Source organism: Sorex fumeus, unplaced genomic scaffold (assembly GCF_029834395.1).
Source record: "Sorex fumeus unplaced genomic scaffold, SorFum_2.1 ptg000009l, whole genome shotgun sequence".
In the NCBI taxonomy this organism is placed as follows: domain Eukaryota; kingdom Metazoa; phylum Chordata; class Mammalia; order Eulipotyphla; family Soricidae; genus Sorex; species Sorex fumeus.
The window spans coordinates 13609012-13632450 of record NW_026606066.1 but is presented as its reverse complement, the minus strand read 5'-3'; the positions used below and the strand labels follow the sequence as shown (position 1 = coordinate 13632450).

General features: G+C 41.4%; 1 protein-coding gene across 3 annotated transcripts in view; it reads right to left on the bottom strand.

Moving 5' to 3' along the window:
- Positions 1-23439, bottom strand: part of TANK (TRAF family member associated NFKB activator) — a 100489-nt gene that overhangs the window by 65239 nt on the left and 11811 nt on the right. The window contains exons 1-2 of one of the 3 annotated variants that reach the window (XM_056110217.1): positions 14427-14472; positions 9915-9980 (exon numbers count right to left, since the gene is read on the bottom strand). The gene's annotated coding sequence lies outside the window, so the exon portion shown is untranslated. Of the gene's footprint in view, positions 1-9914; positions 9981-13624; positions 13640-14426; positions 14473-23439 lie in introns of those variants that run through there. The other 2 variants (XM_056110218.1, XM_056110219.1) reach the window with 2 other exon arrangements.

Sequence of the window (23439 nt, the reverse complement as noted above, 5' to 3'; positions counted from 1 at the left end):
CCAAAGAGGCAATCATGGCTCAGAAGGACTATCTCAATCTTCTGTTAGAATAGCAAGCATCCCAATGACAGGAAGGCAGTTCCTATTTCCTAAGGGAAACATTAAGAGAGGCTGACACCTACTGAGGTAATAGTATATCAATATTTGCCAGGTGCTTTACATAAGTTATTTCCATTTTAATCTCCCCTCTGCAGAATTATATATTCATTTTTCCTCCAAGTAAGGAAACCTAACAAGATTCAAAAGATGCTAAAGGTCACAGAATTAAAAAACTCTATAAATCAAGGTTTCTCGAATATGACAGACCAATTGTCTTTTCAGCCAAATTTAGTTTCCATTTTTTAAAATCAAAGCTGCATTTCCTTTATTTTTATGAGTCAAACACCTTTGTAAGATTTAAGAACAGGAGTATTCCAATATTCTCCACTTACCCATTTTCATTTTCTATTTTAGCTTGGCGACAATATTCAGCTCTTTTGACAATTTTTTTTTATCTTTTTTAGCATTTTATTGATTCACTGTGAGATAGATCCTTACAAAGCTGGTCATAATTGTATTTTTGTCATACAATATTCAAATACCCATCCCTCCACCAGTGTACATTTCCCAGCACCAGTGCCCCCAGGTTCCTTCCCATCACCTCCCACCCCTCACCCCCTGCTTGACTCTATAGCAGGCACTTCCTTTCTCTCTTCCTTCTGTCCCTCCCTCCCTCTCTTTCTCTCCTGTTTTGGACATTGTGGTTTACAATATTGATACTGAAAGGTTATCTTTTGACAAATTCCTTTTAGAATTTGTATCTAACTCTAAATACTACTATTGCCACTTTTGATTTTTTCAGGCTTATTAGTCTGCCCACTGTGTAAAATAGGCTTTGGTTCCCAGTCCTGTCCAGTTATACCCGTTCCTGAAAAATATCCTATTATGGGCTACAGAAAAAAATTTAATATACTATGGCTGCTTTCCTTTTCTCTGAGGAAAAAATAAATCTATTGAGAAAAATCTCCCCTTGAGTTTTCTGAAAGGGCAATGGAGATTATCCATGACTTCTACTCAGATCTCTTCGATAGCCACATCCACCTGCCAACATCCCAAATTCCGCAGGATGGATATGTCATTCCCAATGTTCTCCCTTCCTAAATCCGACACACCATTTCATTGGTAAAGAAACGAACAGCACGTGGCCCAGACAAGGTCAGACCAGAACACCTGAAGGACCTGCTGTCAGTACTCATCAATACGCTGGCTCAGCTTTTCACACGCTACCTGTCTGAATGCAAAGTTCCGTCCCAATGGAAAACCAGCAGGACGTACTACTGTACAAGAAAGGAGACATCCACGATATTGGCAACTATCGCCCAATCTGCCTATTGTCTGTCATCTATAAGCTGTTCACTGGAGTCATCCTGAATAGGATTGGCAGAACACTAGATGAAGGACAACCAGGCTAGCAAGCCGGGTTCCAAAAAGGATTCAGCACCATTGACCATATCCACGTGAAAACCAAGCTCACTGAGGTTTCTCAGAAGTTCAAAATGCTGCTCTAACGTTCATTGATTTAAAGAAGGCCTTCGATTCTGTTGAGACAGAAGTGGTCACTGAAGCCCAAGCCAATCAGGGCATTCAAACTCAATACATCAGGAGCCTCCGTGAGCTGTATTATGGATTCACTACCAGGATCTCAGCATTCTACAAAGAAGTGATCATCCATGTCAAGAGAGGGGTTCGGCAGGGTGACACCATTTCACAGAAACTCTTCAGTGCCACCCTCGAGAACCTCATGCGATGACTGGAATGGGAAGGAATGGGAGTGAAGATAGATGGTTGGCAACTATACCACCTCCGCTTTGCTGATGACATCATTCTAATAACACCAAAAACTAGCCAAGCGGCACAAATGCTGGCCAACTTCGACCGTGAGCGTGGAAAGGTCGGACTACAGCTGAATCTCATGAAGACAATGTTTATGAGAAAGAGCCTCGTTCCTGATGCTCCATTTGCTCTCAATGGAACAATCATCTCCGAATGCAACAGTTATGTGTAACTAGGTTGAGAAGTCAACATGACAAATGACCTGGCACCTGAGTTGCGCAGGAGGAAGAGAGCGGCTTGGTACGCCTTCAAGAGCGTCGAATAAATAGCTATGAGGACAAAGAACCTCTGGCTCTGGGCACATCTCTGATTCCACTGTTCTTCCTGCATTAACATATGCCTCAAAGACCTGGGTCCTATGAAAACAGGATGAGAACGCTATTTGGGTCCTCCAAAGAGGAATCAAAGAGCTATGCTTGGAATATCACGTTTCACTCAAATGAGAGAAAGAATCCAGAGTTCTAACCTCCGTCGATGATCAAGAATCAGGGATGCTCTCTCATTTGCCAAGGTGTCAAAAATCAGATGGGCTGGACACGTAATGAATTTTGGAGATGACTACTGGACTAGAGCCGTTATCGACTGGATTCCACGGGATGTCAAATGACTGCATGGCCGCCCACCTACAGATGTTCAGACTTCTTTGTCAAGACCCTGAATGATTGGTTTGAGGCTCTTCATGTTTCTAGAATGAACAGACACCATTGGGCGACACTAGCACGCAACAGGGACAAATGGAGACGTTACTGGCACCCGCTTGAGCAAATCGATGAGTAATGGGAAGTCAAGTGATCAAGTAAGTTTTCTGAATTGCTTCAGTGTAGGTCCGGTAGACAAGTCTTCATCTTGAGACTTTCTTTCACCTTGAATTGAGGATTTCCTTTGTTCATCATTTTCTCTCTCTAGTATAATTCCTTATTTTCAATATTCCAAATCTTCCTCTTTTCTTTTAAAATCCAACTGAGTAAGTAAACCCTTCAGAAGCTTCCTGAGGAAGTGTTTCTGGGAAGTAAATTTTTTTACATCTTGAATCGCTGAAATTATCATTACTTTCTTTGATTTTCATTTTAGGGTTTAGGGACCACCTAGTAATGCTCAAGGGCTACTATTTGCTCTGTACTCAGGGGTTATTGCTAGCATTAAGTAGGATCATTGTGGTGCTGTGGATGAGTTAGGCCTCCTGCATGTAAAGCATGCATTCCAGCCATTGCCCTATCTTCCTGGCCCTGAAATTATCTCTGTCTTCAAATTTAACTGGTAGTTTGTCATGTTAAGAGTTCTAGGTAAGGGCTGAAGTGACAGTATTGCTGGTGGGGCACTTGCCTTGTATGCAGCTGACTAGGGTTCAATCCTTGGCATCCCATATGGTCCCCTGAACACCGTCAGTAGTGATTTCTAAGTGCAGTGAGCATCACTGGTTGTGACCCCAAAGAAGAAAAAAAAAGCTAGGTCAAGGGGATCAAAGAGACTGTACAGTGGGTAGGGTATATACTTTACATGCAGCCAACCTGTATTTAATCTCTGTTCCTCCACCTCCTACACCCCCCCCAAAAAAAAAAGCCAAAAATAAGGAAAAAGAATTATAGGTCAAGTGGTAGAGCAAATGCCTTGCATATATGAGGTCCTGGGTTCCAATGAAGTACAAAAAGTTAAAAGTCTTTAGTTTTAAGTGATACTCAAGGGTTACTCCTGGCTCTGCACCCAGGAATTTTTCCTGGCAGTGCTTGGGGGACCACATGGGATGCCAAGGATCAAACACAGTTTGACTGTGTGCAAGACGGAAAACCTACCTGCTGTACTATCGTTTTGACCCCACTCAGAATTCTGCGAGTTCCGCTATGCTGTGCCTGGCTTTCATTTGTTTTATTATTTTCCTTCCTTTAGTTACTATTTTGTTGTAATGATTCAGGTCACATACGTTTGTGGTGGTCTCCAGAGCAGTGCTACGCACTCAGTGACACTGCTTGCTGAGGGCCATATACTTTAGTTTCAGTGCTTGCATAAATGCTTCCAAGGTGTGGTGCTGGTGCACTTCCTGGTTATAGTACTTTCACTGTAAGTACACCTTTCAGTTGCAATGCTAGATGGAGTGCACACACTAGTTGAAGGTGCTCATACATGCCTAGTTATGCCTAGAACTGCACTTTGTTACACCTCTGCGGGTCCAAGATGGCAGTCCTCTTGTCTGTGCTCAGTGATTATAGATGGCACAAGAGTTTAAACTCAGAGTCTCACTCTTGAAAGTCAGGTACCGCTAGTTACTGAGAAATTCCTAAAAACCACATTTCTGTTGAAGTTTAGATTCATTTTGATTCTTCATCTTGTACTTACCCTATATTTTCCATTTTTTCCAGTATTCTGAAATTTATGAAATTATAAATTCATTTCTCTAAGTATGAAATTTTCTATCCACTTCAATGGGTGACTGGTGGTCCTTACAATCTGCAAATTCATCCAAATGCATTGCCTTTTCTGGAAATTTTCTTTCTTTTATTTTTTAAATTTTTTTTTAATAACGTAAGAGTCCTGCTATTTGTTCAGCCGTTGAGTAAACTGATTGAACTGCGCAAGAACACATTACTTTTTTTTTTCTTTTTTAATTGCATCACCGTGAGATAGAGTTACAAAGCTTTTATGTTTGAGATTCAGCCATACAAGGATGAAACACCCATCCCTCCACCAGTGCACATTTTCCACCACCCATATCCCAGTCCTTACCCTGCCTCTATGGCAGACAATTTCCCAAATTCTCTCTCTCTATAATTTGGGGCATTATGTTTTGCTCAAAATTTCCCACCACATTCAAGCCTACCTGCCAGGGGCAGATGCTAGATAATTTATTTTCCATTGCTCATTTTGAATACCATGAGAACTCGCACGGCCACAATTGTAAATATAAATTTCTAGAATGTAAATGGTTGGGTTCCAGAAATGTCTCTGTATGATACTAATCCATTTTGGGATTCAACTGGGAGTCTATGGGCCAGGGTTGTTGGTGCACTAAGATGGCACCTGGAAGCAAATTGTGGCCATGACAGCCAGTCTACTGGGCAGGTGGGAACTGGAAAGGGGCAGCTCGGGTCCTCTGCCACCATGCAGCCTGGAGATTCAGTCCTGGAACCTACATACCTGGAACTTGCTTGTGGAAGCTCTTGGTCACCAAGATTCTATCCAGAGTAGGCGGGGAGGCTGCCTGCTCCATTTGGGGAGTGAAACTGGCCCAATATGGGTCCCAGAGAGACCTCCAGCACTGTGGTATCTTCCAGGACTTGCTGCTGTGTCTTCGGGCCAGGGCTGTTGGTGTGCTAAGATGGCACCCAGAGGCAAATTGTGGGTGTGACAGCCAGCCTGCTGGCCAGGCGGGGACCTGGGGATGGACAGCTTGGGTCCTCTGCCACCATGTGATCTGGAGATTCAACCCTGGAACCCCGCACATCAGGGACTTGCTTGTGGAAGCTCTTGGTCACTGAGATTCTATCTGGAGTAGGTGGGGAGAACACACCTGTTCTATCTGGGGTGCCCAGGTGAAACTGACTCAGTATGGGGCCTGAAGAGATCTCTGGCACTGTGGTATCTTTTGGGACATACTGCTGTGTCTCTGGCTCAGGGCTGTTGGTGCGATAAGATTCACATTATGAAATTTTCAGCAGATTGTATCTTGGTGAGACCTATCCTGAGACAGTGGAGTTAGGCTGGGCAGCGATTTTGGATTGTGGAAGCAAGTGACTGCCAGGGGCTCTGCTTGGGTGGGCACAGGCCAACCCGCCCCTCTCCAATTTACTCCAGTCTGTTCAGCCATGCACAGGTCTGAGCTTTTCTGCGGCTTTTGATCTTTTTCGAGATTTATCTATAGGTCTCTGAAATAAGGCCAATAAATGAGCTTGTATAGTTGAGCCAGATGTGGTTTGTGGGTGTGGGTCCCACATACCTAATTTGTGTCCATTTACTTTCTTGGTAAACTTGGTCCCAAGTTGTTGGGATCTGGCCATAGGCACAGTGGCAATTTTGGGGTATCAGGAAGCCTGAAGGCACTATAAGGCCGCTGAGGAAATTTTCCTGAATTATATTTTAGACATGTTTTTAATATGTCCCTTTCTGGATTTCTTTTGTTTACTGAAACTGCTGAACTGGTAATCTAGTTCTTCCTACTTTTCCATTTTTTAAATGAACTTTTTTTATTCCCCAGATAAAATATCTTAAGCCTGTTGTGTTCAGCAACCAGTGTCAAGAGAAATCATAGCCAACAAATCCAGAATAAATAACCAAAGGTAACTAGCGGTGCTCGTGGAGCTCCAATGAGGCTCAGGTTATATGAGCCAAACACTGAATATTTCATCACCATTTACCCAGTCCAATCAGGGAAGTTCAACTTTCACTTACATATAACAGAGTTTCAAGTTCAAAAAGAAGCCAGGCTTAATGGTACGTCCCCCACCTCCACCCCAGAATGATTAATTACCTAATAAGGTATATGTTTGTATAGCAGAAGAGATAGTATGGGTGATGTGAGAGGTGAGGAAGGTCCACTTGCTGGGTTTCCCCCCACTGTTGTGTTCTGCCAGGGTACACACTTTAGAGTGGTCGCTTTAAAGATAGAGAAGGAAATTGGGGTGGGGGTGTGGGGTGTAATTCCAGGACTTGAACCAGGAGAGAATTATCTTGCCACAGCTGCAGCAGTATGGGCCACAAGAACAAAAAACACAAGGCTCCTGGAGTTGTGGGTGATCCACACCACAGTGTCTACTTTCAGAGCCAAAGCTGCTGAAGCAAGGGTTGGTTGCCAGTGAGGCCCAAAACAAGAATCCTATGGCCAGGCCACCTCCCATGCAGACTTCAGCACCAAGGATCTCCGAGGCAAGAAAGGCTCCCACATTTATAGTCTTAACTCTGCAAATGATACTGGTGGTCTGGCAAATCTGGATAAATCCATTTTAAAACTCACTCAGAGATGCCTCTGAACCTTGCACCAGGTTGATTTCACCCAGGTGCTGTCATCTCTCCACCTGCCCCAAATGAATCCTGGCAGCCTCAAACCTAAAGAACTCCACGAAAAACCCAGGTATTTGGGACCAGTGACTGAAAACTCTAGCTAGGACTCAAGGGTCCTGGGATGGGCCACTCCTTCCCATGTAAATTTCATCTTAAAACTCACCCAGAGATGTCTCTGGACCCCAATTACTTAAAATTTTAGAATTTCAGGAGCACACGGCTGCAAAAGTACCCAAAACTTCTTATACTATTTATAACAAACAATACAAAATAAATTATCTAGCATCTGCCTGTGGCAGACAGGCTTGTGCAATGGTGGGAAAATTTAAAATAATGGTGGTGGGAAGGTATAATGGTGCTCGGATTGGTGTTGAAATATTGAATGTAATCAATTATTGTGAGCAACTTTATGAAAATAAAATAAAAAAATTAAAGATAGAGAAGGAAACCACCTTGAGTAATTGCTGCCTTTTTATCTCTCCCCCACAAAAAAAGTCACTAGATTTACCTGACATCTGGGCGTTATGAATAATAAAGAGTTTCATGTTCTATTTCAGAAAAGTTGCCACCTTAAGTAAAGTGAATGAGACATATAATCTGTCCTTTCTGTAGCTTAGCTATGTTAGTGTCCCACTATATAAGCACCAGGAACAAAACAGCAGGAACTAAGTCAATAGTGTAATGTCTTCCCATCAGTAAAAGAGAGTCTCTATCTTTGAAGGGTAAAAGAAGCCGTTAAAGACTTCTCTTTAAAATATATGCAATTTTTCTTTAAAAACATGGGAAAGAACCATCAGTTCTAACTTAGAATGATGATCATTTTTAAATTTTGTTTGATCATTCACTTTTAAATTTTGTTTTAGGGTCATAATCAGCAGTGCTTGGGGGTTGCTCCTAGAAGTATTCTGTGGATTATGAGGTGCCAAAGGTCAAACCTGGGTTTCCTACATGCAAAGCATGTACTCAGTCCAATGAGCTACCTCCCTGCCCCTTCATTTTTCGCTTTTAAGAGATTTCCCTAAAACAGTCATTTACCTAAAATGACAGTTTTCAATTCTAGTCTCACTTTCTAGATTCTGAAACTTCCAATATAAATATAAACCTAGGAAACAAAGTGATAGGTCTTTGTCTTGCCTATGGCTGATACTGGTTCAATCTCTGGCACCACAAATGGTTCCCTGAGCCCCACTAGGTGTGGCCCAATCCTTCCCTATAACCCATAGTAAATATAGTATGCTGTTATTGTGTTCAAATTCAGGCACCTGGAATAACAGAAACTAAAAGGTCTAGTAGAGTCTGAATTCCAAAATTTCCCCTTATGTTGGTTGGCTAAATGCATCTTAATAAACAAGGTAAGACAACTCCACTGAACAAAACCCAAAGCTTTTCAGACCAGGTTCTCTAATTAGATGGATGTCATAACTGAATTAAACTTTGTGCTACCTTCCCTAAAAGTTGAAAGATTTCACAAAGACCACACCCTTGAGTCTTAGCTCTGCCTCACTTCCTTTTCTTTAGCAGTACCTCTTTTCTCAGAATGTTTACAAAATACTATGGGTTGAAGTGCACACAAAAAAGTGTAACATAAGAGAAATTGTGAACGTGATATTCTATCCTCTGGAGTACACATACTACTCAGTTAGCTAAGCCACACAAGTGATTTTATCTTATTTTAGGTTCTGTGACTTATAATGATAATATTGTTAATGACAGCACACAATGTTCCAACACCACACCCTCCAAAATAGTGGGAGAGAGTCTGGATAGGGGAACTAAAAGCAAGAAAGCATATACTCAGTATGGAGTATAAAAGAAGACTATGTGGGAAGGAGGCATAAATAATAAAAACTTGGAGGGGATGGCCAGGGAGTCAGATCATAGTGTTGGGAGTACATGCTCTGCATGTATGCCACTTAGTTTGATCTTTGGCACTGCATAATGCTCTCACCACTGCCGGAATAGGTCCCAGGGAAGGAACTCCCAGCACCAACAAGTGAGACCTAAAAAACACAATAAAAGCAAGGCCAAGCAAAACCTCCAGAGAGCTGGAGGGAAAGCTTAAGTGAAGCACATGCCTAGTAAATGAGAGGTGAGTTTGACTCCTAGTCCCCCAGCAACTCCAGACCCAGGTGCTGAACATTGCTGAGAATAGTCTCTGGGCCTCTGAGCATAAAAGGGGGTGACCGCCCCTATAAAATAACAAGATAAATGCCCAGAATTTGTGAGGCCTTATTTCGAATTTGTGAGATTCTGTCGTTCTCAAAAAGGAAACAAATTTTAGGAGTTTGAGGAACATCGATCTCAAGCTTAAGGCATTTTCATTTTAGAAAAAATATATGAAGCTCGCATTATAGTAAAGAATATACTACTACTAATATATATATCATATTTATAGTAAGCTTTCTTTAGACAATTAAAAATAATATATTATCTTCAAAGGATCTAAATCCAGGATTTCTGTCCTTACACCAAGTTATTCTCTACACAACATTACCTGTGTTCATCTAGCTGCTTACGTTAACAATGTTCCCTATCATTCTACTGTAACCACTTCAAGGATTCTTATAACTTCAATGTACTAAGCACTACTGAAATGAATTCTTTATTTTTCTTTGCCCATTCACTTTTCAGTAATTACGATCATGATTCAACAGACTTTGTTTTCACTGTTTACAATCTCTTTTCTTTGGATGCCCTCAATTTTGCAAATAAACATATACATGATAAATATGTCTCATTTGCCAAGGCATCAAAAATCAGATGGGCTGGACACGTAATGAAGTTTACAGACAACTGCTGGACTAGAGCCATTACTGACTGGATTCCACAGGACATCAAAAGATCGTGTGGACGCCCACCTACAAGATGGTCAGACTTCTTTGTCAAGAACCTGAATAATCAGTTGGAGGCTCTGCATGTTCCTAGAACGAGCAGATGCTATTGGGCTACGCTAGCACGCAACAGGGATGAATGGAGACGTTACTGGCACCCGCTCGAGTAAATCGATGAATAACAGGGTATCAAGTGATCAAGTGATGATAAATGAAACCTACCATTGGTGCTCCAACTGTTTTCTCTTACAATTAGAGTTGACAAATACCATCACAGAAGGTCTGTTTCTGAAGGTAAACAGAATAAAGCCCAGGTTACTATCCAGGACATTTCCTCTGAGATATATAACTATCATGACTAACTTTCCGAAATTTTTCTTTAAATAAAGCCCTTAAAAAATGTTTTTCCCACAGTATGGACGATTCTCAAAAAATTAGAAATTGAGCTCCCATTTGACCCAGCAATACCACTCCTGGGAATATATCCCAGAGAGGCAAAAATGTATAGTCGAAGTGACATCTGCACTTGTTTGTTCATTGCAGCACTCTTTACAATAGCCAGAAACTGGAAGAAACCTGAATGCCCAAGAACAGATGACTGGTTAAAGAAACTTTGGTACATCTACACAATGGAGTACTATGTAGCTGTTAGAAAAGATGAAGTCATGAAATTTACATACAAGTGGTACAATATGGAAAGTATCATGCTAAGCGAAATGAGTCAGAAAGAGAGGGATAGACATAGAAAGATTGCATTCATCTGGGGGATATAAAGTAACAAAATATGAGATTAATACCCAAGAATAGCTGAGATCAGCACCAGGAGGATTACTCCATAACTTAGAGGCCAGCCGGGTATCCTAGAGGAAAGGGCAGTTCAGATAGAGAAGGGAGCACCAAATAAAGTATGTTTGGAGGATCCTCCCAGGAGGGGAGATGCATGTCGAAAGTAGACTATGGACTGAACATGTTTGCCACTCAATGCCTCTTTTGCAGACCACAACACCCAAAAGGAAAGAGAGAACACAGGGGATTGCCCTGCCACAGAGACAGGGGGGATGGGGGGATGGGGGTGGGAGGGATATTATCCATGGTGGTGGAAAATGGGCACTGGTGGAGGGATGGGTATCTGATCATTGTATAATTGAAACCAAAGCACAAAAAATCGTAAATCTACAACTTTAAAAAAAATAAAATAAAATAAAGGGAAAAAAAATGTTTTTCCCTGGCCATAGATATTAGTCCATTAGGAAAAAAAGGGGCTAGGAGGACTGATCAATGGTTGGAACTAACCACAAGTGTATGTGGGGCGGAGGGTAGATAAGAGAGAAGAGACCAGTGTGACAATAATAGCAAGGAATGATCACGCTGGACAAGATCTGAGGGTTAAAAGCGGGAATAGGGGAGAGGGAGGGAGGGAAGGAGGGGGAAGGAAGAGAGGGAGGGAGGGAGAGAGAGAAATGCCTGCCATAGAGGCAGGAAGGGGTGGGGGTAATGGGAGGGAACCTGGGGACACTGGTGCTGGGAAATGTACACTGGTGGACGGATGGGTGTTGGAATACTATATGACTAAAATTTAACCATGACCAGCTCTGTAGGGATCTATCTCACAGTGATTCCATAAAAAAGTAAAAAATTTAAAAAAATTAAAAAGAAATGTTTTTCTTTGTTGATCAACAATATTCAACATCAACACTAGTGAAAATTTGAAGATGACTAGGAAAGCAAATTTTGTGTTACCTGTATTTTAATCACAATTAACAACAATTTTTTTGTTGTTGTTTTGTTTTGAGCCTACACCCAATGTTCCATTAGGCTTACTCTTGGCTCTATTCTCAGGGTTCACTCCTGGCAATGCTGGAAGGAGATGGGGACTTGAGGGAGTTCATATGCAGTGCAAGGATTGTACTAGGGTTGGCTGCATTTAAGCCAAGAGCCTGAACTTTCATACTATCTCTCGGGCACACAGAAAAATGGTGTTTTTTTTTTGTTTTTGTTTGTTTTTATGGATTAGAGATTTAAAAACTATGACACACAAATTACACAAATCCCAATGTTTTGTTTTTGGTTCCAAAGGAACTTACCACTGTAAGTTCCAATCCTCCTAAACCTTTTTGAAAAATCACTTTTTGTCAAACACTGCACCTGGTTCAAAAGATTCTAAATGCTAATTAGCACCCACTGACAAGGCAGCTCATTCCATACGGCTATCCTTTAAGATAATTCATAATTTTGTCCTGGACTATAATGGTTCTGCTCTAGATAATAGCTTCCTCTTTCCCTTAACCTATGATTGAAAACCATACAACATCACTTCTCAGCCTTTTGGCTAAGATCACGTGAATACCATAGCAGCAAGCAGGAAAAATAGGAAGGGAGAATGACCACCATAATATAAACCTAATAAAAATGATATTTAGCTTAACATAATTAAGCAAACTGAAAATGAAATAGCTATATTTATGCTTATAGGGTGTTGGGGTGGAGTGAGTGGATAAATAGCAACAGCCAATCTGCTAAAGAATGAAACCAGAATTAGAATAGCTAAGTTTTACAACAAAGGTAATATTTGGGAGGCTGGAGTGATAGCACAGCGGGTAGGGCATTTGCCTTGCATGCAGCCAACCCGGGTTCGAATCCCAGCATCCCATATGGTCCCCTGAGCACTGCCAGGAGTAATTCCTGAGTGCAGAGCCAGGAGTAACCCCTGTGCATTGCCGGGTGTGACACAAAACGAAACAAAAAAAAAAAAATATTTGTTTACCAGGTACTCTGGGATATGAACAGTTTTATAAAACATGCAAAGTCCTTTTTGTTACTGGGCAAGTCCTAAATCATGACAAACTAGAAATGGAACTGTAGCTCAGCTGTAGAGCACCTGTCTCAAATGTGTCAGGTCCTGGGTTCAATCCTGGCACTGAGAAAAATAATCAATTAACCAAGCATGCCTATGATGGCTGAATCAATTAACCTGATTAATTAATCAATTAATCAGGATTCATCTGATGCCTGAATCTTTCTGTAAATATGACTTCCATGCACATACCTGGACTATGCTAATGATTACGAGTTAATAAGTACAAATATGCTTATCTTCTTACTCATTTTTGAAATTCCCTTTGGGATTTAGCTATGGTAGAATGTCACCAAAGGTAAGAAATTTCCAACAATCTTGGGAAGTTAATGTAAACAAAGTGAAATTTATGCTTTCTCAGACTAGTTTCACTCTTGGTTTTCTTTTAAGCACAGATGTTGGGGGGGGAGGGGTGTCAGACAGAGCAATTCTCAGGGCCTACTCTCAGCTCAGTGTTCAGGGAACTATGCACTGCTGGTGACTGAACCTGGGCCTCCTGCATGCAAAGTTTATGTTTCAGATTATTATGCCATCTCTCTTATCCTGAAATACATTATAAGCCTCTGCCTACCTATAATATTTATCCTGATTGCCTCCTGAAAAAATGGGGTGGGGAAGGTTTAAAAATGATCAGAAACAATATAGATGTTATTTGCGACATTATTTCTTACTGGTGTGTCAGAACTCTTCAGTTGGATTTACTCTGAGTTTTGAAAAGCCCTGAACCTGAGTACTGTGGCCTTTTTTTTTTTTTAACAACGATATACTATTCTTCAAAGATAAGTTCTAGTGATCTCTTTCAGGTCAAAGAACATAGAGCTCTTATGCTACTTAAGCTACTTTTAGAGTTGAAAATAAAAAAAATAAAATCAACTCTGCTTTTAGAAAACCTGCATGACTGGATAACAAAAGGTGATATCAATAAAACTGAACGACTTAATTTTTAAAGTTTTGGACCATACCCTGCCATGTGCAGGGCTTACTCCTGACAGGACTCATGCTGGGGAAACATTCTGGGGTGCAGGGGATAGAACCCAGGTCGGCTGCAAGGCAAGAGTTCAACGAATCTCTGTACTACCTGCTATGGTATCTCGTATCTCAAAGACAGAATTGCAGCAAATGTCACAAACGCTGAAACTGAACAATACGATGGAGGATAACTTTGGTTCACAAACTAGAAATCGAGTAAAATAAGTCACCGTCTTCACTGGTTCAAAAAGGTAAAGCACACATAAAAAAAAAAAGGTGGGCATAAAAGATGCTCAAAAAAACCCCATACGCCGACGTTCAAAAGTTTCCCCCGTCTCCTCGTACTACTCAGTCTCCGCCGCCCCTTCGCTCGGGAAAGTTACCCGACTTGTCACTGACCAGGCGCTGACACTCCAAGAGAAAGCCACGGGCGAAATTGTGCGACAAAAAACCCGGGGGAGAGCGGGAGAAAGATTCTTTGAAGTTTTCGATCCAGGCTCTGGTAGGGAGCCTGGTCCACGTCCGGCGTGGGTGGAAATCAGGGTTGCCCCAGACGGGGTCCGAAGTTCCTGGCCCGAGCTCCCGGGACCAGAAGTCGCTTCGCCGAACGCTCCACAGGCGCCGAGCTCCGCACAGAGCCCGCCCTCGGGGCGCGGGACGGCCCCCGCGCTGACGTCGCGGCCGGGAAAGCCCCTCCAGGCGGCCCGGGCAGCGATTCAGGGAGATTCCTCTCTTGAGCTCGGTCCCTCCCCTCTCAGGACCGGGGAAATCGTCTCAGCTAGCTCCCTGGCTCCCCTGCCTACGGCGCTCCCGCGGCCAGTGCATCCCTCTCGCTCACACACTCGAACTCTCGCCGAGCCGAGCGCCAGCGAGTCCTCCACACCCACTCGCTCCCCAAGTTTCTTACTCACAGTTCGGGGATTTCACGCCAATCACTCGCGCCCTCAGGTCCGCGGCGCCGTGCCCAGGGACTTCGACCGGAAGCTCTTTTCCGTTCCAGTTCAGAGGGCAGCGCCTGCGCGTCGAGTCATTAACCCTTCACCTTCCACCCCGCCGGGCCGGGTCGGCCCGCCCCCTCGCTCCTGGCCCCGCCCCGCAGGCTCCGCCCTCACATCCTTTTCCTGAAGCCCCGCCCAGCGCAGCTCTTCCCGGGCCTCCCGGGCGAACCAGGGCTTCCCAGGCCAAGTTTAAAGGTCACCACCTAACTTTTTGCTAGCTTTTTGCTAACCATCAACAGCTGTATCTGTCATCGCTCTGTACTGGGTTAGCATACCCCAGGATCACCTTGGGGCTTGCTAAAGGTGTTAAGGTTCACCAACTCACCCCTAGAGTTGAGGAAGACTCGAGTAAAGTCAAAGGAATGAGAATTTCCACAGATCTCGCGTGGATGAGATTAACCAGATTAGACTACACACCTGAGAAGCATCACACACACACACACACACACACACACACACACACACACACACGATTCCCCTAACTAACCACTCCTTTCACTAAGTGTACTTACTAAAGTTGAATGGTAAATCCAAATAGACCGTTAAGAGTTCCTCATTTTTCCATTTCCCAGCCATGTTTGAATATTCTCCAAGATATTATAGACAGATATATTAAGACGTATACTCTCACTTCTAATACCCACTGGTTCAGGAAAGTTGCACATTAATGAAATGTTTTTTGTTTTGGGACTACACCCACTGATGCCCAGGGGCTATTCCTGGCTATGTGCTCAGAAGCAAACCTTGTCAGTGCTCCTGGGACTCTAAGCGGTGCCTGAGGATTCAAATATGTAGGGAAGAATGCAAGGAAAGCTCCTTAATCTTGGCACTATCTCTCCTTTCCATGGGCTTTAAAAAAATCGGATAAAGAAGGCAATCACTACCTATTTATTATATATATGGTTGTGAGGGTTGATCAAATAATGTTAGTAAAAACACTTGGAAAATTTAGAATGCTTTGCAAATGAAAGGTATTCTCCAGAATCATTCCTGTTATTCTGAGTGGTTCTCAGAACAGAAAGATTCTGTTTCTCCTTCTCATTATCAATGTCATCCCTGAGACTTTTCAAGAAAAAAGAGAAACACACAGCACTTGTGGAAGTTTCCTGAAAGCCCTGAAGACTAGGACTCTCCTTTGACTTAGTGTGGCTGTATCTAGCCGAATGTATATAATGTTCTCAGAAACTTCCATGGCAATGACCTATTTATTTTTTTTTTAAATTAAAAAAAATTTTATTAGTGAAACACCATAAGGTACAGTTGTAGACTTACAACTTTTTGTGCTTGGGTTTCAGTTATATAATTTTTAGTATTATTCTTATTGCCTTTACATGTATCTGGCACGGGTTAGTAGTGTTTGAAAAAGACCCTTACATACCCTCCCCCCAAGCCACAAGCATACTAAGACCCTGAAGTAGCAATTTAAGGGCCAAGATTTTAATTACTGTGATACTATTTATTGTTGCAGGCATTGCTTACTCTAGGCTGTAGGTTGTATACATAGATTTAATGAAATTTCTGTGGTTGAGAATACACCCTTTCTAATGATGTTTGTTGAGCCATGCCTTAAGTTTTTCAGCTTATTATTCTTTCACATTTTGAAAATTTCAGGCCCAGCTCTCTTTATTAATGGTACACTTTATTAATGATTGTACATGGCAAGGTATATTTTACTAATGATTGTATACTTTATTAATGTAGACTATCAATAAAGTCCACAATCATTAATGACTAATAATATTAATGATTATATACTTATTAATGATCATACATAGCAAGGTTGGACTCCCTAAGGCTCTCCTCCTCTTCCAGGGATCTGGAATGAAAACTGTTGGGGTCAGGAGATTCTTAGTGTATTGGCTTAGTGGGAGAAGGAATTCAGAGCAACTGAAGGTCTCTGTCTAATGTGGAGGCCTCTCTCCATAAATGCTCTCACTGGGGCTGGTGTCTCCTGGGTCTTTACTCTTTGGAGGCTATTGCTGTGGCCAAATTCATTGTCATGCCAGGAAATTAATTTGGTAAAATGGTTGGTGAGGTGAAGTGAACAACAGAGATAATACAACTACTCAGAGTGTTATTATAATATATGTATATATATTATTAAACATCTGTCAAATGTCATAGAATGTGTAATATCAAGAATGAGCCCTAGAGACAGGAGATAGCTCAAAAGGGTGGGAGTGCATTCTGTGATGTACAAGGCCCTGAATTCTATCCCTGGCTCTATATGACCCTGCTGTGCACTGCCAGGTGTAGCCTTGGTGGCCTATGAGCAATATTGGCATGACTCTGGTCATTCTCAGGTAGCCAGATAAAGGCAGCCCTTCATCCCAAGCACCGTAACTACCAGGTCAAGAATCAGTAGCCCCAACTGCTGAACACAACTAGAGAGGCTCCCTTACAAAAACAGTGTGAACACTATTGGAAATTATGGGCTTTGGAGGATAATAGCATTTATAAATTCATCAGTTGTAACAGATTAATATTCAAGGGGAAGGACTACATATATGATAAATTTCTGTATTTTTCTCAGTTTTTGCTGTGAACCCAAAACTCCTCTAAACATCATTCATTTTTAAATTATTATGTTAATTTAATTAACTTGTTTAATGAGTTAACACAATTATTAATTATAAAAAATGAAACTAGCTACAGTGTTATATGCAAGACTTTTCAGTTTGCTTAGGAAATAAGAAAAGGGGAAAAATGTTAAGCATGCTTTGGCTTTGACTTTAAAAGTAAGTTCAATACACAGAACAACCAAACATAATGCACTGCAACTAGATAGATTTTAAAGTCCCTGCAATAATGAGCTTAGAGAAATAGGTACAAAAAACTATGGTTAGAAACATCGAAACAAAAAAGGAAGAATTGTGGTAGACAGAACCCGATTTTACTGCTTTGATAGGGAAAAGGTACTACATTAAAAGAAAGGCACAAGATGTGAAGCTTCCCTGTGGAAATGGAAAGCTAAATCTTATGTAGATCCGTATATTTAGGAAAAATTTTAAAAGGAGTTCAAGGATTCTAGAGGTCCTTCTTTGATAGAAGCTACCTTTTCTTGTGAAGCAACAAATGCATCCCTCAGACTTGGTGGTGAAGGTCTCAATGAAAGGATTTGGGGTATTGGGCACTTGGTCATCAGGACTGCTTTTAATTCTGAGAGAGGGAAAGTTGTGGCCATCGATAACCCCTTTGTCTAAATGTCTAAATGTTCTAGTGTAGTTCCACCCACAACAAATTCAATAGCTTAATCAGGATTAAGAAGGAGAAACTTATCTTAAAAAAAAAAGCCTATAGGGGCAGGAAAGATAGTACAGCGGGTAGGGGACTTGCCTTGCTTTTGGCAGACCTGGGTTAAATTCCCAGCATCCCTGAGCTCACCAGAAGTGTTTTCATATGTCAGGGCCATGGATGAGTCAAAAAACAAAACAAAACAAAAATCAAAATAAAGGAAAGCCTGTCCACATCTAGAAGCAAGATACTAGTCACAAAATATCATGATGCTGGTGTTTATTAAAATAAGTCGTCATCTCTTCACATACTGGGAGAAGGCTGGATCTTACTTGGAGGGTGTAGCCAAAAGGATTATCATCTCCCTCCTGATGTTGGTCCCATGTTTGTGATGGGTGTGAACCATGAGAAACATGACAAGTCCCTCAAGATTATCAGCAGTACTTCCTGCACAACCAATTGCTTGGCCTCTCTGGCACGCTCATCCATGAATGTTTTATTGTGAGAATCTTGTGGAACTTTGTCTTTTCAGATTGGCTTTTGTTCCACAAAGTAATAGCATATGAGTTTTGTCTGTCCTTTTTCAAGGATTGATAACTTGTTTATTTCCACACTGAATTATCTGGAAGAACCAGTTTAACTATACACCTACTACTGAAGAACAACTTGATTGCTTCCAAGTTTTGACAATTATGAAAAAAAAACTGCTCTATACAATAATGTGCAGGTTTTTGTATGAACAAATGTTGAAAACATTTGTGTAAATACCAAGGAATACAAATGTGGGATCGGATAATAAAATTATGTTTAGTCTTCTAAAAAGTTGCCAAGCATTTCACTAAAGTGACTTCACCATTGTGCGTTCCCAGTATGAATGAAAATTCTTGCTGTTTCATATCATTATCAGCATTTCATGTTGCCAGTGTTCAAGATTTTGGCAATTTTAATGATGCTTAATGATACTTTGTTTTGTGTCAATATGAGTTTCCTGATCATACTTGATTTCATGTCGTTATTTGCCATCAGTATATCTGTATTGTGAGGTATCTTTTAAGATTTTTGGTTCACTTTAAATTTTTCTTGTTTATGTACATATTACTGGATTTTATTAGTTCTTTATGTATTTTTTAAACAATACGTGATAGATCTTTCCCAAATATTTTCTGCCACTCCATGACTTGTCTTTTTATTCTCTTGACAGTTTCTTTTCTAGAGAATTTAAGTGGATTTAAATTTGCTAACTTTGATTTTGAGCAAACTGAAGAAACTACCTTGCATATTTCTAATTTAAATATAATTTAATTATACACCAAGAATCTAAAACAGAATGCATAAGGGCTTTTTAATATTGAAGTTGGGAAATTTGAATGAGAAAAGAACTGTTAATGTACATTTTCCTTTTTTTTTGTTTTTTAGGCTACATCTGATAATGCTCAGGGTTTACTCATGGCTATGTGCTCAGGTCACTCCCAGTGAGCTCGGGGTCCCATACATGTTGCTGGTGTTTAAACCCAAGTCAGTCATGTGCAAGGCATATGCCACATATTATATCTCTGGTTCAAAATATACATTTCACAAATACACATTTTATTTTTATTTATTTATTTATTTATTTATTTATTTATTTGGGTCACACTCGGCTATGCACAGGGGTTACTCCTGGATTTGCACTCAGGCATTACTCCTGGTGGTGCTCAGGGAACTATATGGGATGCTGGGAATCGAACTCAGATCGGCCATGTGCAAGGCAAACGCCCTGCCTGCTGTACTATCACTCCAACCCCATCAAATACACATTTTAAAATGTCTTTCCTCTCCCAAGTTGCAATCATGAAGAGAAGTGGTTGCATCCTTTATAAATATTTAAAACATGAATGAATGCTGGTATAGATGGATTAATATTTTTGCATTTAAAACATGAATGAATGCTGGTATAGATGGATTAATATTTTTGCATTTGCCAACATTGAGATTTCCCTCAAGAAAGGGCACAACTGGTGAAAGATTTTGACAGCAATACAATGGTCATAGAAGGCTTTGGCACTCCTTGATCGCTACTCCTTGATTGCTACTGGATAGATCAATTAGGAAAAACCCAACAAGTTTATACTAGCCTTGAAGGAAGACATGGAAGAGATGGGCCTAGCAGATGTACAAAGAGCCTATCATCCCCCACAATGAATGAATTTTCATTCCCCAGTGCATAGGGAACTTTATCCAAGAGAAACCACATGCCTGGTCACAAAACATATCCATGAAATTAAGAAGATAGAAATTGTATCAGGTATCCTCTCAGAACCACGATACTTTGAAAATAAAAAAATTTGGCACAAACAGAAACAAAGAAAAGTGCAAACAGTTGGAAATTAAACAATAACAACCAAAAAATAAGAATTTTCTGAATTGAAGAACTATAATTAAAAACCAGACTCTCTGGGGAAAATAAAATAAAGATATATAGTAAAGGAGCAACAAATGGCCAAAGTCAATAAAACTGGAGAGTTGGTCTATAGAACTGAGCTTACCAGAGCGTATTTGGTGTGGATAGAAGTTTATTTGGGATGTTGGTGTATAGAAGTGGGCATTGTGGTGGTAGGTGCCATGTTGAAACAATATTGAATGAAATTATCATTAACAGTATTGTAAATAATGATATCTCAATAAAAAATAAGGGAGGATGGAGAAAGGGCACAAAGATGGAGCTGTGGCTAGAAAGTGCCCAGAGCAAGTCTTGAGCTTAATCCCGGGTGATGTGCATATGCTGAGGTGATCTTGATCAACCAATAACCTGAGGTTCTGATGGGAAAGATACATTAAAAAGAATATAACTGTAATCCTGATAACAAGCATACAAATAACATAATATTGCTGGATATTCTATCATTTATAAAAACTTTGGGCAAAAGTGTATATGAAGCTTTTTCTTTGAATGTGGGTAAACCTGCGGACATGAAGGACAGTAAGAAGATATTTCCTTCATGGTACCTATTAGTGAACTGGACAGTAACATCACTCACTCTCTTATCTACAGATAATATTTGTTTTGTTTTTGTTTTGGGATCACATCTGACATTGCTCCTGGCTCTGCACTCAGAAATTACTCCTGGTGGGGCTTGGGGACGCTGGGGATTGAACCTGGGTTGGCAGCGTGCAAGGCAAGTGCTCTACTTGCTGTGCAATCTCTCTGGCCCCTACATGTAATATTTCACCCTTTGTTTCCTCAATGTCTCTGTCTGTTATCCATTATGCAGATTTGTTTGGAAAATATCAGCGTGGTATCAATGAAAATAGACAGATCTTATGCTCTTCATACGGAAATACGGTGGAACCAGTAACAAGTGAGGTTGGGAAAAATAGAACTCTGTGTTTAACTCTCTCTGGAGTTTAATATTAAGGAAAGTACTAACCCGTCCACATTCCTGACTAACCAAGAATTCTTTTTATAGTAAAATAACTAGGCAATAAAGGCGAGGGATTCTGTCTCAGATTAACATCCATAGTGATAAAGTTGAACAAGTATCAGTTTGAGAAAAAGACTTCACTAGTACTATGAACATCTATTTTTATTTCAGTTCTATGTACTGAGAAATTAATGGATATGTGGCCAATGAAGGAAAAAATAAGAAAATCACATATTTGGTTAGAAGGGATTGCACAAGGTTTAGAATGAGTAAATATAAGATAAAGTACTTCTTTGGAACATTATTTACCATGAAGGATGTAGGACAAAATCCCTAAAATATGAAGAGAGTGAAAACTCTGAGAAATGCTTCATAATGTCACAACTAAATGGAAAGAATCTGTCCTATATTTTTTATGAAACCTGGGTAAAACATAAAATAACATATTAGATGAAAATAAGGAGGGAACTAGGTAAGAGGAAGGGGGAAATGAAAACAAAATTGGATGAGTTAAGACTGCAAAGAAAAGATTCAAGTATTATTTAGACATAATCAAGGTTGGAATAATACTTCAGAATATTAAATCAACGATGAGAGTAAAAGTTTGAAAACCGGGTGGTATGGTGCCACCAGCAGGTCAACCTGTACCTGTGAGGCAAGTGCATCAGCAGCCTGATGACGCCTTCAGACTTCCAGATACCCCAAATTTGCTGCTGTGCCTTTGGACCCCCAAAAAATTTGGGGCAAAGTTTACTGAGAAAGAAAACATGCCAAAAGTTAGGTATGTGAGAAACACACCCTCAAATCACCTCTGGCTCAGCTATTTAATCGGAGACATGGCCTCTCTGGTTCCTGATTGAACTGCTTAATGGCCATGATCCCAGAGACTCAGAAACAAATCTCAAAACCCAGCAGCTTTTGGCAGAAATGCGTCCGGACCCCACAGTAGGTTACCGGTGCTGGGCCAACCCAGGTGGGAATAGGTTTCGTGCCTTGGCCTGTTCCCCCTGGTGGCCCGGTGGCCACCATTCTCGAGAGGCTACTGGGCATTCAGGTTTGGGCCCGCAGTGACAAGACATTTTGGGCCTCACGGGATGGGGGTGGAGCCCGGTCCTGTACTCCCCGTCCCAACGAGACCCCAAGTCATTGCCCACAAACTGCCTCTCTGGCTCCTGATCAAGTTTCTTAACGGCCATGATCCCAGAGACTCAGAAACAAATTTCGAAACCCAGCGGCTTTTGGCAGAAATGTGTCCAGACCATGCAGTAGGTTACTGTTGCCAGGCCACCCCAGGGGGGAAAGGGTGTAGACCCTCTGCCTGCTTCCCCCTGGTGGCTTGGTGGCCGTCATCCCTCAGAAGCCATTGGACAATCAGACTTGGGCCCGCAGTGATGAGATATTTTGGGCCTCATGGGATGGGCATGGAGCCAGTCCTGTCCTCCCCACCCCAACGAGACCCCAAGTCATCACCCATGAACGGTCTTTCTGGCTCCTGATCAAGCTGCTTAAGGGCCATGATCCCAGAGACTCAGGAGCAAATCTCAGAACCCAGCATGTTTTGGCAGAAATTCCTCCAGATTTAAGTGTTAAAATTTTGGGATTTCAAAATCACATGGCCCTACGGCAGCCACGTGACAAATTTATGTTATTCATAACCAGCAATAGAACACAAATTGTCTACTGTTGCCTTTTCAGCAGATCTGAATGTTGGGGTAAAATCTCAAATAATAATGGTGGGTCTGGTGTCAAAATATTGAATGTGATCAAAGTAGAGAGAGAGTAATGTGGAAATCATCTGCCGCACAGGTAGGGGGAGGCTGTGGGATGGGGGTATACTGGGGTTGTTGGGGGTGGAGAATGGGCACTGGTGAAGGTACGGGTGTTTCATTGTATGACCAACACTTAGACCCGAAAGCTTTGTAACTGCTCTCACGGTGATTCAATAAATAAAAATTTAAAAAAATTTTAAAAAGTAAGGTGGAGTTCATGCACAATTCAATCAGCTAATTAGTGGCTGAATAAATAGCAGTATTCCTACATAAAAAAGTTTGAAAACCTTTTGAAATATAAGGCTGGAGCGATAGCACAGTGGTAGGGTGTTTGCCTTGCACGCAGCCAACATGGCCGACCCGAGTTCGATTCTTCCGCCCCTCTCGGAGAGCCCGGCAAGCTACCCAGAGTATCTCGCCCATCCGGCAGAGCCTGGCAAGCTCCCCGTGACGTATTCGATATGCCAGACACAGTAACAACAAAGTCTCCAATGGAGACGTTACTGGGCCCGCTCGAGCAAA